The following is a 16,426-nucleotide window of genomic DNA, read 5'->3' as shown; positions in this document are numbered from 1 at the left end:
TGTAATGCCAGCCCTATAGAAAAGTGGGAGAAAGAGATCCCTGGAGCAAGCTTGGTAGCTAGATGAACTAAATCAGACACCTCCAGGGCCAGGAGAGAGATTGCACCTCAGTATATACACGGTAAGGAACAATGGCAGAAAGTACCCAACATCAACCTCTGACCTCCACACGCATAGGCACAGACTTGCATTATGTAATACACACGTCTGTCCACCCTTATGCAAGCATCCACATGTACACACACACACACGCCCACATCAAGTGACTTTTTTTAAAAAAAAAAAAAAGAACTAAGCATCCTTCTTCTGTGGTCCAACTGACCTGCTCTTCCCACAGAAGGGGGATCATAATTGAAGAAGCAGAGACGAGCAAAGGAGAGAGACACTTCCTTCCCTCTGTGCCCAGGTTTTCTGAAGGATCCATCACCTTTATTGGAACTTTATGCACCTTCTGCTTGCCCCAAGCCTAACCCAAGTGGCGATGCTGTTTTACAAAGCAAGATGCACCCCTCCCCGCTACCCTTTCACAGTTGTGTGTAATTACCGAGATGACCTGGTACCGTCTCAGGCCAGCTTCCAATTAGCTCTGCCTGTCAATGACTCATCCCACGCGAATGTGAGACTTGTACCCTGAGCAAGCTGGCTTCTCCAGCTGCCTAACAGAACCCTACTCTCAGATGCAGCCCTTCTATTATTATATTCTAATCACAGCAACAAACAAAGACCCAGGGCTGCCTGGCTGGTGTGTGGAGAAGACAGTCTTGGGAAAGAGCTCAGAGGTATCCAGTTCCATGTCAGCTATGAGTCTGCAGCTCTGATGCAGGGGATGACCATGACTACAGGAAGGTGTGGGATCGGGTCCCCTCTCTGAAGACCACCCTGAAGACTAACAGGACACACAAATCCCTTTCCGTAGTGCCCCAGCTGCCATGGCCTCATGAACCACTATCTCATCCGTGATTCCTAGTCAATCACGTGAAAGCTTGTGGCTCATATGCTCGCCCCTGTTTCTGCATAGAGCTTCAAGTCTTCATGCTTAGTATTTACTCAGCCTGGAAACTTTTCTCTCCTGTGCCAATTAGTTCTCACTCACACTTCAATATCTCTTATAAACATCTATCTTCCATAAAGTCTTCCGAGCCCATCCGGGCGAACATCTCTCTCTGTCTCTTACTCAGCCATGCCACTTACCCAGTAGAACTATGACTGCAGAATCACTATCTGTTTTCCTCTGCTGGACAGCAAGCCCCAAAGAGGGCAGCTCCTCTCGGTAGTACCGTGCAGCTCTATCGAGATTCATGCCCAGTTGCTAATATTTGCACAAATATGCTATGGACTGACCTTCCAGCCATGTTACACCTCCTGTGTTCCTGCTAAGAGAAGTGGCTATCTCTTCTGGAGATGAATGGGCAGAAGACATTTCTCTCCATTTTGTTCCAAAGCGTCATGGCATCTCCTGTGTGCCCCATAGATCTTTTTTTATCTGTCTGTAGAACAGGAATTTTCAGCAGAAGACTCCTAGAGACTTCTCTGGGTCAGAATGAGTGCCCACCATTCCCAGAGCTGAAGGGAAAATGACCTTAGTTCTAACAGCACACTATGAAGCTATAGAGAAGAGGCAGATCGTCTAGCATCACAGACTTGTCAGTGGTGACCTTTGGCCTAAGCAAAGAGGGAGGAAAGTGTAAGAGCCCTCTCCTGGCAAACAATTCCCACCCAAAGTGAGCTCAGGCTGCCTTTCATAGTCTAAGAGAGACCACCATGGTGCCCGCTCTTAAAGGTCAGCCAGGCCACTCAAGCAGCCCCCAGAATTCACCTCTTTAGGGAGATACTTCAGGTCTTAATGCTAAGTTCTAGCAGTGTCCAGTCAGGACCAGTTTGCTTAGCTTTTGGTTTCTGAGAGTTAGAGGTTCCATTATGAATCCCCCAAACCATTTTGCAACAGGAGACAGTTTATAAGTTCTCAGAGAGGTCATGTATCCACGTGAAGGGCACTTCATCCTGGTCTCCTGGCTCTGTCTAATAGATGATGTTGTATGGCCCTATTTCCTCGGGAGTCTAGAACAGGGTGTCCAAACTCTTTCCTTCCTGAGTCAGAGAGGAAATGAACTGTCTTAGGAAACACATTAACCAGGGTGTGCAGCCAGGAGCCCCTGGGCTGTGCAAGCTTATATGTTTATTTTGGGAGACACCATTCTCAACTACAGAATTCATACTCCAGGACTACGCGACAGAGGAACAGCAACAGCAAAACATCATCTCCCTGCCCCACACAAATCTTACAGTGTTTTAACCATGTTTGTGACTCTGTGTTGAACCAGTTCTGTGACTATTTTTGGCCATCACCAACCTGCAGGGCAAAGGTCGGACACCCCTGGATAGAACAATCTGAAAAAGTCCATAGGAAAAGAGCAAACAAAAGAATCAGCCAAGTTCCTTTGTGATTAGATTATTACAAATAATTGCAAGCCACTTTGTTTTCTACTTTGGTCCAAGTCTGGAGGACTCAACAGAGAAAGGCATCCACACTTTAAACCACTCTCTTTCCCCCATGGAGTCCCCTTCCTGGAGTTGACTCAACCTGCCTGCCCTTCTGTTTCAGGTTTCTACAATGAGAGAAGAATAAACGAGTACACGATTCAAATTCTCTTGACTCTCAAAACACACACCGTGACTCTGTCCACCCATAAATGACAGTAGCAAAGTTTTCTAATGTCCCCTGAATGCTATTTTCTTTTTTTTTCTTTTCTTTTCTTTTCTTTTTTTTTTTATGGATTTCGAGACAGGGTTTCTCTGTAGTTTTTGGTGCCTGTCCTGGAACTAGCTCTTGTAAACCAGGCTGGCCTCAAACTCACAGATATCCACCTGCCTCTGCCTCCCGAGTGCTGGGATCAAAGGCGTGCGCCACCACAGCCCAGCTGAATGACATTTTCTAGTGCCAGCTCCTCTGAAAGGGGAAAGACAGGACCTCCTGCTGGCAAGTGACATAAAATGTAGGTTTAAAGCCAGGCTCCCCTTGCCCAGGGCCTGGAATCTCAATGTCTGCTTAAGAGTACCTCCCACACAAGCAAGACATTTGAGCTCAAATATCAGAGGTTACTCAACAGGAATAGGGGTGTGGGGGTGGGGGAGCAGATGGGGGTGCTTCTGCTCAAAATTACCAGCATTCCTTAAACTGTAGGAAAGTGAGAAGGAAGGACAGGAAATCAACAAGCTATTATTCAGCCAAGAGTCCTGGCAGCATTCATCATGGGAAAGTGGGGAGCCCCCGAGGAGGTGACGAATCACCCCATTAGTACATAGTCACACTGAGAGACAACAGCCATGTTTCTGCTATGTGCGTCTCCTGAGAATTCGCACGCTTGGCCAGCCACTGCAGGCGAGCGGCTCTTCTCTGAAAAGTGGCCTGAGTCCCTGGGAGACAGACAACAGAAAGGGTTTAGTGTGCTTAAGCTTCTCAGAGCCAACTGGCACTCCATCTCTCCAGAAGATTGACTCTGTCAACTTTGCAGGGACTTAAAGGAGGGATTCCCAAGGCTCCCAGGGCTTTGATCTGCTGAGTGGCTCGCCGAATGCTGGCCACAGAAAGGGGATTGCTGGGAATCTCGGTATTTAGGTTCTCTGATGTCTTGCTAACCTTCTAAATAACATTTCAGATTTTCTCTAGTCTCCTACACTGACTCCAAAACCGCGGGAGTTTCAGGGGCAGGAAGAAAGTGTATACATATATTTTTTTTTCATTCATTCTGTGTGTGGTGGCATTTCATTTGTATTTTAATAAATAAAACTTGCCTGAAGATCAGAGAGTAAAGCAACATTATTGGTCAACCTTACAGACCAGACAGTGGTAACACACACCTTTAATCCCAGAAGCTACACTAGTTGCCAAACCGGGTGGTGCATGCCTTTAATCCCAGTGGTACACGCCTTTAATCCCAGCCCTAGAGAGGATTGTAAAACGGGAGGAGACAGCTCTCAGAGAGTTTCATTCTGAGATTCCTGGAGGCAGGGTCCTCATTCCTGATTGAGGTCAAAGTATGAGCCAGTGGCCGGCTGCTTTACTTTTCTGACCTTCAGATTGAACCCCAATATCTGTCTCTGAGTTTTTATCAATTGTACTTCAATTCTGTGTCAAACATTAATTGAGCAACCACCGTGGACCCTGGGTCTGAGCTTCCGGCAGGGCTAGGGTACTAGTGAGAAATGTCTTCACTTTCTGACACTGACTTCCAAGCCTGATTATCCAAGCTGCTGTTAATAAGCTCACTTTCCCTAAGCCACACCCAGGGGTCATACTGCCAGGCATGAAAACCCGGACTAGAAACTCTTGTCCCTGTAGCACAGGAGGAGCCCCTACCCCAAAAGCCCCAGAGGACAAACTCCGTTGGGAGCTTTAGCGGATTCATTCTCTGAGAGCCAGAATCTTGACTTGAAGGCCCATACAGAGGACCATTTTCATAAAGACATCGAAAAGCAGTTTTTTATCACTGGAGGCAGTGTATTCTGAGACAGGATCTCACTATGCCCTAGCTGACCTGTCATTCAAGTGAACCTTAAACCCACAACAATCCCCTGCCTCAGTCTTCCAAGTGCTAAAATTTGAGCCACCATGCCTTGCCCCCACCATGTATGTGTGTGTGTGTGCATGTGTGCGTGTGTGTGTGTGTGTGCGTGCGTGTGTGTGTGCATGCGTGTGGGAGAGAGAGAGAGAGAGAGAGAGAGAGAGAGAGAGAGAGAGAGATTGATTCCAGTATGTAAATGCGGCACATGTAGTGTCCAGAGAGTAATCTCAGGCATCAGTCCTTGTCTTCTGCCCTGCTCAAAGGCAAGGTCCTCTTGTCTATTTTCCACAATGTCTTCAGCTCCTGGAAATTCTCCATCTGTCCTCCCTGTCTCCCTGTGTGAGCCCCAGTGTTAGAGAACCCATGATACACTTCTGGTTTTACGAGGATTCTCTGGCAAGCGCTTCTTTGCACTGAGCCTTCTCTAGTCTAGTTAAGGACTTCATAATGATGATAAAGATTTGTAGACAATGCCCGGATTCTGGACTGCTCTAACGGAAGATCATATTTCTCTCGTTGCACCCAACTGCAAGATGGTAGGGGTGGAAGCAAGGGGATATGGAGCTGGCCTTCTGTCGTCTTCTCACGGAGAGCCATACTCACCCTGTCCAGAGCCTGGCAAACAGGGAAGCTGCCTTCACACTTCATCCATCACTTTAGCCCTTGTCAGCGCGTTGCTTAGACTGATCTGGAAGAACCCTGCCTTCATTTGTCACCTCTGGTGACAAGCATTGCTGCTGTTTGTGTGCTCTGTGACCTGAACCTTGCTTAGCTTTTGTTTTGACCAGTGTTCGGTGTGAAGGGAGAGCCTAGGACCCTCTTGGAGATCTGTGTGGGGAAAATGACCCTTTGGTGAGTGGGTTATGCCATACATGGCACTTCCGTTCTAACCCTAGTGAGCCAAAGTAAGCAGCCAATTAATACTCATTCTTTGCTGTGTCGTGCACCCACAGGGCAATGGGCATACAGATCCTGGCCAGAGTTTCTTTAGCATGTAGGAAATGAAATGTCAGGCCTAGGGAGGTGCCTGGTTAGGGGAGTGGCTGCCCAACAAGCATGAGGACCTGCGTTCTAGTCCCCAAACTGGTATTAAGAGAGCCAGGTGTAGCTATACATGCCTGTAAATCCAAGGTTGGTGGGGTGTAAGGAGAAAGACCTTGGGGCTCTGCCATCAACCAACCCAGCCTATTGCCTAAGGAATGACAGCCCAAGGTTGGTCCTTGGTTCACACACAAATGGGCACCCACATGTACACATAGACACAGACTAAAAAAAATAGATGGGTGCAATGGCTCAGTAGGTAAAGATGCTCACCACCAAGCCCGACTGGCAATCTACATTCGAGCCCTGGCACCCATATGGTGATGGGAGAGAACTGACTCCTGGTAAGTTGTCCTCTGACGTCACATGTATGGAATGCGTATGTGCGAACACAGTCACACACACGCACTCACACACACTTACACACACTCACACACCACACACACACACACACACATACACACACACTCTCTAAATAAGCTAAATGCAATTTTTACAAATGTTTCCAGGGAAAGGCACTAAAGTATAGCCATTCTCTGTAAGGGTTTGACACACCCACACAGACACACACAGGCACACACACACACACACACACACACACCACCCCAGTTTTCATGTGTGCACAGCAAGTCTTTTTAATTAGACATAGGCCAGCGGCCAAACCCCCAGTGTTTCCATTTATGTTAAATCGTTACCCTGGGTAACTTTTCATGTTAGCCCCTTTCACAATGTGAAGGAACTGGGTAGCAATGGAAGATGGATCTGTGCTAAGACTGTTATATAAGCATGTCAAATGCCGCACTTCCCAGTCCAGGGGACAGGCTTGAACTGTGTTGGGAATTGAGTTGCTTCTTAGGAAACTAGTCAGAGGAACAATCAGGCTACACCGTAAAGCAGGTTTCCTCTAGCAGGACATGGGCACTGCTGTTTTGTGTCAGGGCAGCTGTGCTCATTAGCAAAGACCCTCAAGAGATAGGCTCGTTGCCTTTTCCTGGAAGGAAGGAGGAGGCTGACAAACTCTCGAGGTTCTGGGGTGTCCATGGACCCCTGGAGCTCACAAACCTTTGCAGGATTCTTACAAGACCTTTTCCCTCCCAAGGGGTAGAGGAAGGTGAACTGGGGTTTGAAGATCTTCAGAAGAGTGACCGATGTAAGTCGCACAGGAGACATCCCAGAGATGTGGTCACTTTGAGTCACCTACCTTCCCATAAGGAACTCCGTAAACTCAAGATAGGCTTTCATGGACCCTTTTCTTGTGTCTGCCACCCCCTCTATCTGCAACGAATACATGTATCTTCATGTCTCACCAGAAAAAGTCACATGACACGAAGCGTCTGAGTTCAGAGTGTGTGCTCCAGAGCTTGGCAGAAAACTCTTGGAAATATACCTTAGTCTTGGTCTTCCCAACTCTAGAACCAAAACAAGAACCTGAAAGTGCTTAGCTCTGGGGAATGTACTGAGGGTGAGTCAGTAGGCCTCAGTTCTAGGCCAGAGGAGCACACCAGGTGTCTATTTCTACCATTCTCCACTTTTGTCACCTTGAGATAGGGTCTCTGGCTGAGTCAGAAGTTCTCTGTTTCAGTGAGGCTGGCTGGCCAGGGAGCTCTCAGGATCTGCCTATCTCTGCCCCCAGGACTGGTGTTACACACAGCCATGCCCAGCTTGTGATGTGTGTGTGTTGGGTTCCCTGGGCTTGCTGAGCAAGTGCTCCTAACCACCCACCGAGCATCTTCCCAGCCCTCATAATGGCTCTGCTGGAGTCATCGGGCCTTCCTCTTCCATCAGCCAAGGTCATTTCTGCACACCATTGGAGGTTCCGGCCCAGGTCTTCCCCCTGCCATGCAACCCTCTCCAACCTCCCAAGTGTGGAGGACACAGCCAGGAACCGGAAGCCTCTGGGCAACTGTAGTAACTTCAGATGGCTTGCAAAAGCCTGCCTGATTCATATAGTGATAACTCTAGGCAGTCACACTCTGATAAAAAGATCCCGTGGTATATGGTCAACAAAAGGCCATTGTCCAGTGTAAGCCCAGAACCACTTAAGCCAACACACTACAGTGATATTCACAATGGAGGCATGACAGGCCAGTCCTGCTGCATGGATATCCTGCTGTGACTGTCATTATCTGTGCTGTGGTGGGAGAAGCACAGATGATTGACAGTTTTATAGTGCAGAGCCTGCCTCCCACCCCAGCCATCATTCCTAGTACTTCAGAAACTTACAGCCCAGGGCAAGGTGTGTCTGTCTGTCGCTCAAAACAAACAAACAGCAACAGCAACAAAACAAAAACATTACCTTGCATCATGTTGAAGGAAAGTGTGACCTCTGCTGGATGCTCTTGGGATTCCTGGATGCTACCAGGGTTCCTGTGAGGCTCCGTTTTGTGGACAATCATGCAGTGACTGGGTTTGGAGAACTGGTTTATGGTGGGGACAGGAAACCTTCGTGAGCTGAACACTGCTGGCTTGTTAGAGCTCTCTTTTCCAGATCACTGTGGGAGGGGTGTAGGACTGTTTTGTTCTATGCAATTCAGCCCTCTTCCACACTCTGCTCCTCCCACCCTACTCAGGTCAGCCCATGGCTCCCAAGGAGGAAATGGTGGGTTGATTAGGAGACCAGAGGTTCTGAAACACATTAGGGCACCACTTAATTGGTGGGCATCAGAAGTTTTCAAGTGTTCTCAGTCAGGAGTCTGCAACTCTGTGAACTCAGATCTTTGCCACTCTTTTTGCGGCAGAAAGCATGACCCCGGGAGTACACCCCATCATCTGTGAGACAGGACCTCAACAAGGGGAACAAAGAATCAGGGAATCTGTCACTGTCACAGAGGATCTTAAAGAATCACAGTTTGAACAGAGACTGAATCTGACATGTATATCTATCTCCAAACCCCAGGATGAAAGACAGTTAAAACTTGTAGGCACGTAATTGTGAAGACAAAGGGGTGCAGGGATGGCCATGGGGAGATCAAAATTCTGCTAAACTTTAGAATGGGGAAAGGTGGCGAGGAGGACATCATTTCTTCCCTGACAGTACTGGACGTCTTAGTCTAGATGACAAGGATGGACTGAGGTATCAGGCATGGCACGACTCCCTGATGCCAGCAGATCTTCCTGGAGATTCCTCAGGTTCACTCTTCCTCATCTGCCAAATACTCAAGCGCTTAACAGCAATCATATCTCCTTTACCCACAGTTTGGGAAGAGGCCCCCACTGTCCTGGGTGTCTTGTTTGTGGCAGAATGCTCACCTCTCCTTCCCTATACCCGCAGCAAACTCAGACAAAGCAGTCCTAGCTAGACTGAACTGGACCCATCTGCTGAATCCGGAAACTTAAGGACACCTAACCTCAGCTCTCACATGGAAGGTCAAGGATGGGGGTGGCTTCATGCCCACCTGTCACCATTTGACACATCCAAGAAGAAACAAGAACATAAAACCCCATGTGCCGTCAAAGAGATGAAACGCAGCCTCCCTCACTGCCTGCCTGTCCTGCTGAAAAATGCTCTTCTGCTTTTAGGCATGGGATCCCAAAGATGCCAAGGCCAGGACCACCAACATCCCCACCAGCCGCAGTCATTCAGCATCGTCCTCGCCACCCCTCACTGTCATTCCAACATCACCCCCACCATCAGCACCTCCAGTGCAATTGTCATCACCCTGCCTGCCACTGCTGCCACCATCGCCATAGCCCTGAGCACCATCACCATGACAATATGACCATAACTGAGTAAGAAAGTACCAGCTTAGGACCTCAAGACCAAGTTCTCAGCACAAAGGAGATGGGTTTGCCCCAGAAGTACAAAGGGCAGAGAATAAAAGGCAAAGACAAGAGACAGAGGACAAGGGAGAAGGGGAAGGGAACAAGAGAGAGGGGGCAGGGATATTTGTCCCTGGGTGAGGACAAAAGATTGTCTCTGGATAGAGGGGAGACAGATGTAACACATAGGAAAATGGCAGTTTATAAAAGAACTAGGGGAAACCCCATGTTAGGATAAGATGTTTAATTTTAATTGGGCATGCTAATTAAGTGAGTGAAAGGGGGCTTTTGATTGCTGGATTTCAATACTTTGATAGCTGGACATTGATAGTCAGCCCCAGCAGGAAGGACTGGCCAAGTAAAGGAATGGACTTTGGGGGTTAGCTTCAGGACTGGAATCTAACAGGTTTTAGCAAGGAAGAGGGAAGTGAGGAGAAGGCCAAGGCTGCCAGAGCCATGCTCCAGCGGGCTACTGTCCCTTCAATAACCATGATCACCATCCCCTTTAGCAGGACCACTGTCACAACCACATGTATCACAACCACCATGACCAGTTACCACAGCAACATCCGCACCATCGCCCCACAAGCAAAATCCCCATCTCTGGAAGATGCTAATTTGTTTCTCTTCCATGAAACTGGGTGACTATCAATTAATAAGGAACATCAAGGAGATGACAGAGAGGTCGAGTGGTGACAAGATGGGAGCACGTGAGAAGTCAAGCATGCAAACGCTGGCGGAGTCCCATGTGGGGAGCTTGTTGCTGCTGGTAGGGTCACCATTTGGCACAAAGGAAACACCAGATGAACAAGCGATACTCTGGTGCCTTCTGCTTTGCCTCTTCCTACAGTGCTGGGTGTGAGCTCTGGGGCTATGAGCAGAGCAAGATTCCAGCCCTTTCCAGGTTCGCTTTCCACAGTCCCCAGCTGCTAGGGTGCAGGGAGAAGAGGGCAGAGGGAGGGTAGCCATGGCCACTCTCTTGGCTTCGTCTCCTCATCTGTGAACTTGGCTCAGCAGCTGCTTTCTGGGGTGCCCCGAGATTAGCACTGTGGTACTCATCACTGCTGTGTGGTTACATGAGCATCAGACCAGGGACTGGCACTGAATAAGTAAAAGGTGGTTTTACTTTGTTCTTCTTAATGCTTTGTGTTATGCAACCAGTCAGTGTCAAAGATGGTAGCAAATGGGCATTTAGGTGTGGCTAGGGGTGAAACAGGGGAGATGGCAAAGAAACTCTACTGGGCACACGTGACAAGTACCGCGGGCCAGCATCCATCTGGCTGCCCATATGGGATTACCCAAATGGAAGCAGATGAAAAATTTGGAGTGCTCCTTAACATATAGTATCGCTGCATCTCACGCCTGCTGCCTGGCTTTTAGAGCCTGACTTTGGACCATAAGATGAACTTCAGAGGGCTGCCGCTTGCTGTATAAGGCTGGTGGAATGAAACCACAGGACATAAGACCCTTGTGTCCCGAGATCTGTCTTTACAGATGCCGGTTGCCTAACTCTGAACTACGTGTGTGGTGTGTATGTATGTGTACGGGGGAGGGGGTGGATGATTGCAGGAGTTGTGTGTATATGTGCCCTGTGTGTAGGTTGACACTAGGTATCTTTCACAACCACTCTCTGTACTATTTTTTAAGTTGAAGTCTCTCACTGAAGCTAGTGCTCACTGATTCAGCAAGACTGGCTGACCAGCAAGCCCTAGGAATCCCCCTGTCTCTGCACCCCCAGCACTGAGGTCATGGGTGTGTATACCACACTGGGCTTTTTACGTAAGTGCTGGGGATCCAAACACAAGTCTTTGTGCTCACATGGCAGCTCTGCTACCACCTAAGCCATCGCCCAGCCCTTTTGGGGGACAATAAGTTCTAAGGTTTTGAGCTCCTTTTCTTTTGTTCCTACTGTTATTTGCAGCTGAACCTTTCTTCCTGGTCCTTTTCTACCAATAGCTTGCCTAGAACACAACCCAACAGGGAGGGTCCCAAAGCTTTGACTTCAGCCCATGTAGCTCATACGATCAACCTTTCCCTCACTCTCCTTCATCCCCAGACTGGGATAGTGTGCTCTTCCATTCCCATCTCACGCTGTACATAGCACTATGGGATGTCCAATATGCCCACCTTCCATTCTGCAGGTGAGAGGAAGCATAAGCCCAAGGCAGCTTGGTCTTCATAGCCACCAGCACAGGGTCAGGGATGGCAGATGCCATTAGCACTCAGTAAAGGTTTCGAGAAGCCATTTGGGATGACATTCAGGGCCTTTTGACTGACTTTAGAGCCCATGATCCTTTAATAAAACCCAGGAAAGTGATGGCTTGTGGTAAAAGAATGAACCCTGAAATAAGAACCAACGGTATTGAGTGCAGCCATCTCTGCATAGGTGGGGGCCTTGTTCCGCCCATGGTCGGTGCTAGTGCAATACCAGTCTTGATGTATCAGACAAGTAATTAAATACGGCTCTCCGAGAATACAAAATTGATCACCAAAATAGCTCATGGCATGTATCAAAAATGTTTGTTTACAGACAGCTGACGGGGTGCTAATTACCTCCTGACACCCTCCGATGACACCCATTCATTCCCCATGCTGGTCTTGACAGCCGTGAAGTGTGTGGCTGTCACCCCCAACTCACTGAGCAGCAGCAATTCCCCAAGCTGGGGCCTTTGACCTTGCTCTCCTTTAAGTGACAGGGATCAGCGGCTCCTCACTGCAGGCAGCCTGACCCTTGAAGAAACCTGATCCTTTTTTTTTTTTTTTTTAACGATCTTTTCAACTGGAGAACTGTGTTCTCTGGGCCTCAGGTTCCAGATAATTGCTGTGTGGTTGTACATCAGAGTCCTCGGCAGCTTGTTACAGAAGTGAAACCCCTCCAGATCTGGGTGAATGCAACCATCTAAGCCACAGACCTCCTGACCAACAAGCCCCATCTTTCTAACTTGGGGTTATAATTCTCCACTCACTGATTTCAAAGTCCTGCTTCCTGATTTGGGTCCCACTTGAGCTCCGAACCAGTCTCTGGAATTTCATCCGCGTCCTCGGTAAGGGGTGGGCAGGGCTCGTGAGTTGCTGGCCTGCCTGGGCCAGGCTGGGACTGACTCAGCTCTCTCCAGCCTTGGAAGTGGGTGTCTAGGTCCTGTAGGAAGTATCTACTGTTCTCATTCGCATTTAACTCTGTAGCAATACAAAGGCCCGCTGCGCCAGTGTTGGGCAAGTTCGGGGCGTACTGCTCCTGGCCGTCTTCCTTTTGAGTTCTCTTCTTCCACTTCTGATTCTGCATTCATTTAACAGTACATATTGATTGATTGCTTTTGATGGGATGGGCACCTGTGCCCTGCAGAGAATGAGCCTCTCCCTCAGGGAATTCAGGTACAGAGAAGAGAACAGGCATGGACTGATTGAAGGAACCAGATGGACCCATTCTGGGAGAGTGACCCGGATATTGGATAGCTTCAGGGTATCCACGGAGGGACTGGCCTCTTAAACAGTTGCAGGAGGAGGGACTATGTGCTTGAATATCCTCATACATCTAGAGTGTGGGCCTGGGGAATCTAGAAAGAACATAAAGAACATTTGAAGAGATTTAACCCAAAATGCCTTTCGTTGGTCAGTATGAATTTTGCTAAGGAAATTCCAGGGTTGCATAGTGGCTTTCTAGTGGCTGGTCACAACAGGAAGCCTCTGGGGCCTGGATCAGGAGGAACCAGAGACAGTATAAAGCATACAAAGGCAGGTGATATGCCCATAGGTCGTAGAGCAGGTTTGTGTTGTTAAGTAAAATTTGCTCCATCCCTATACCTTGGTAAGTATGTCTTTGTGATGACAAAAACAGGAAAATATATGCACAGTAGTAGTTGCTCCTGCCTTGTGAACTTTTCCAGAATCAAAATGGAGTTACTTCTGCCAAGCCCTGGTAATAATTAATAAAGCGGGGCTCATGCAAGATCCTGGCAACAGGACCCCACAGAGTGTTCTGCCGGCAGACTTGTACCAAGAAGGCTTCTGTAAGAATGCCATTCTCTCAGAACTGCTGCTTCAGCCTCAGCCTGGCGCCGCCTTTGTTATACCTGATGACCTTCGCTGGGGATTGTTGTGTCAAAACCGTTCACACCTTCCTCTTTGTTTTCCTTTCAGAGATGTCCACCTCAGCCTCGCAAAACTCACTCATCATTTTGTGCTGCCTGCCCACACATTCTCACTGCCGCGTCATCCCCACTGTATGAGCCTGGAGTCCACTGTGGCTTGAGATAACTCGACCATCTGGAAGCCGCGGAATGCCGAAGAAAGCCCAGTTTACTATCCCCGCGCCTCTCTGAGTAGGCTGTGGAACTGAGACCAGAATAAAACACTGACATCATCCACAAATAACTTTTTGAGGCAGAATCTCACACTGTAGCCTTTGTTGTCCTAGAACTCACCACCTAGCTCAGACTGCTCCCCCCCCCCCCCCCCCCCGCCAAATCTCCACATTTGTCCTGGATAGTTTGATGTCAACTTGACATGAGCTAGAATCATCTGAGAGAGAAAACCTCAACTGAGGAAATGCCTCCAGAAGATTCAATCGTATGTTGTGTTACGAAGCGGCGGGCTGTGTCCCGCCACCCAGCTAGCTTTACCCGAAATAATTACACGGAAACTGTATTCTTTTAAACACTGCCTGACCCATTAGTTTCAGTTTCTTATTGGCTAGCTTTTACATATTGATCTAACCCATTTCTATTAATCTGTGTAGCCCACGAGCTGGCTTACCAGGAATGATCTTAACCTGCGTCTGTCTGGAGTGGGAGAATCATGGCGACTCCCTGACTCAGCTTCTTTCTCCCAGCATTCCGTTCTGTTTACTCCGCCTACCTAAGGGCTGGCCTATCAAATGGGTCTAGGCAGTTTCTTTATTAATAAGAAATCACTCCCACATCATTTCCCCTTTTTCTGTTTAAACAAAAAAGAAAGGCTTTAACTTTAACATAGTAAAATTACATATAGCAAAACAGTTATCAAGCAAGAATTACAGTTACAACATTTATATCTATTTTATCTTTTATCATAACTAAGGAAAACTATAACTATCTATTTATTTTTTAACTCCATCAAAGATTCCAGAAGGATATAATACTACCTAAGTAAACAAGAAATAAGAAAACTCTAGAAATGACAGAGACATCTTGCTGCCTGGACAGTCACCCAAAGTTCTTTTGTATGGTTGGGGCATCCATCTTCAGCCTTCAGGCCCATAGTATCCAGCAGACATTTCCATGAAGCAGGAAATTTCAAAGACAGTTTAGTCACTATCTGCTGTGTCCTGCAGAATGTCTCGCAGACTCTTTCATGAGCCATGAACCCCAAAAGACCATCTCACCTTTAGGCAAGTTCAGCAGTCCTCTCTCTGCGGGTTCTCTGTGTCCATTTTATGCAACAGTCCAGGCAAGAGCAGTTTCTTGCCCAAATGGCTATCAAACTCCATAAGGATCCTCTTCGATGCCCATCTTCCTCTCGAAGTAGATTGGTGCTGCCAGGAGCAGACGTGTCTCATTGTCATGAAAAGTCCTAAGTTATTAAAATATTTTAAATGCCATATTCTGTAGCCTTTGAGAGATATGAAGAATGCCTATCTGAAATATATCTCTATATATCTAGAAAATCTAAGTAACATGACTACAAACTTGACTATTACGATTATCCATCAACAACCTATATTTCCTAATTATACATTACATTTTAAAAATGAACTACACAATCACACCTTATTCAAGATCAAAAATACATATACATATAACAAAATTGACTGTAAAATCCACACCAATGCAAATTACTCATACCTATATCATTTCCCCCTTTAAATGTAAAAGAACATTTACAAACAATATTTTGGGAACATGGGCGCAGTTTTTTCTCTCCAAACTGCTTCCTGCTGAATGGGGGCGTCGTTAATTAGGTCTTTCATGGTATAACCTGTGTGCTAGTTTCATCTCAATTGGCAGTTGAGCGAAGCAATTTTCTGAAGATGTTCACAACAACCTTTCAGGAGGGCGTGGTCTATCATACCAAATTGTAATAGAAGAAATCCACAGGGTCTGGTCCTCTGTGAAAACAAAAGAAGACCCTCTCCAAAGCATCATATTCTTAAACCCAAATTTTGAAATCGTAATACCCTTATATCCATTCTGGTTTAGCTTAGCAGCCCATGTAATGAAATGTCTCTCTGTACTTAGCTCCTTTATAGTCAAAAATTTTAAAGAAAGCACAATGTACATAATCCAGACTCTCTGTGAATTTTCCATTTTTACGTGGCTTATTTTTCTTTATTTCTTTTAATCTCTTAACTATCTGTACTCTGTCTCTTTAAAGACTTTACCTTTTTTTTTTAAAACCATTAACTTTATTCTCTATATTCTTTTCTTCTCTCTCTCAAGCCTACGTACACTCATCCAACACTGTGGTCTTTTATGTCTGAATCTGTTTTATTGTGAATCTGTAATATTTTTTTACTATCCAGGAACATTTCTTAAAATGTTAAGCAGTTCTTAAAAACTTAAGTTGTGCCATGTACAGGTAATACGGTACCGCCTGTGTCCTGCCCAGTTGAAACCTTAAATGCGCTGTTTTTATGGTAATTACGGTAGTTCCTGCCTGAGACCAGCACAGTTTAGCATGGCAGAGCTGAGCCAAGCTGCTCCTGCCTCAGAGCCATTTGGTGCCCCTGAGCCACACACAGTTCCAGGCACACAGCAGTCCACATTGCCATCAAGCAAGCCGTAGAGCTTTACTCCAAATGCTCCATTCAAAAGCTCTGTCTCCCGCAGGAGCCAGACAGAGATCGCAATGGCGGCACAGCCCAGAAAGCCGACATTTTAAAACAGCCAGTTTTTTCCTGCTGCTGAGTCAGGACAATTTCTTTGCGGCACGCAACCCAGAAACAGCAAAAAGCTGTCTTAAATTCTCTCTCTCTCCTTTTTAAGCCCTCTCAGGTTTTATGTGGAGTTCATTAGCATGTTGGGTGCCACTCTGTTGCAATACGGAGCGGCGGGCTGTGTCCCGCCACCCGGCTAGCTTTACCCGAAATA

This window comes from Microtus oregoni, unplaced genomic scaffold (assembly GCF_018167655.1).
Source record: "Microtus oregoni isolate MIOR12 unplaced genomic scaffold, Mior012 000016F_ref0000370, whole genome shotgun sequence".
Taxonomy (NCBI): domain Eukaryota; kingdom Metazoa; phylum Chordata; class Mammalia; order Rodentia; family Cricetidae; genus Microtus; species Microtus oregoni.
The sequence above is the reverse complement of the archived record's forward strand: the minus strand, read 5'-3'. Positions refer to the sequence as shown.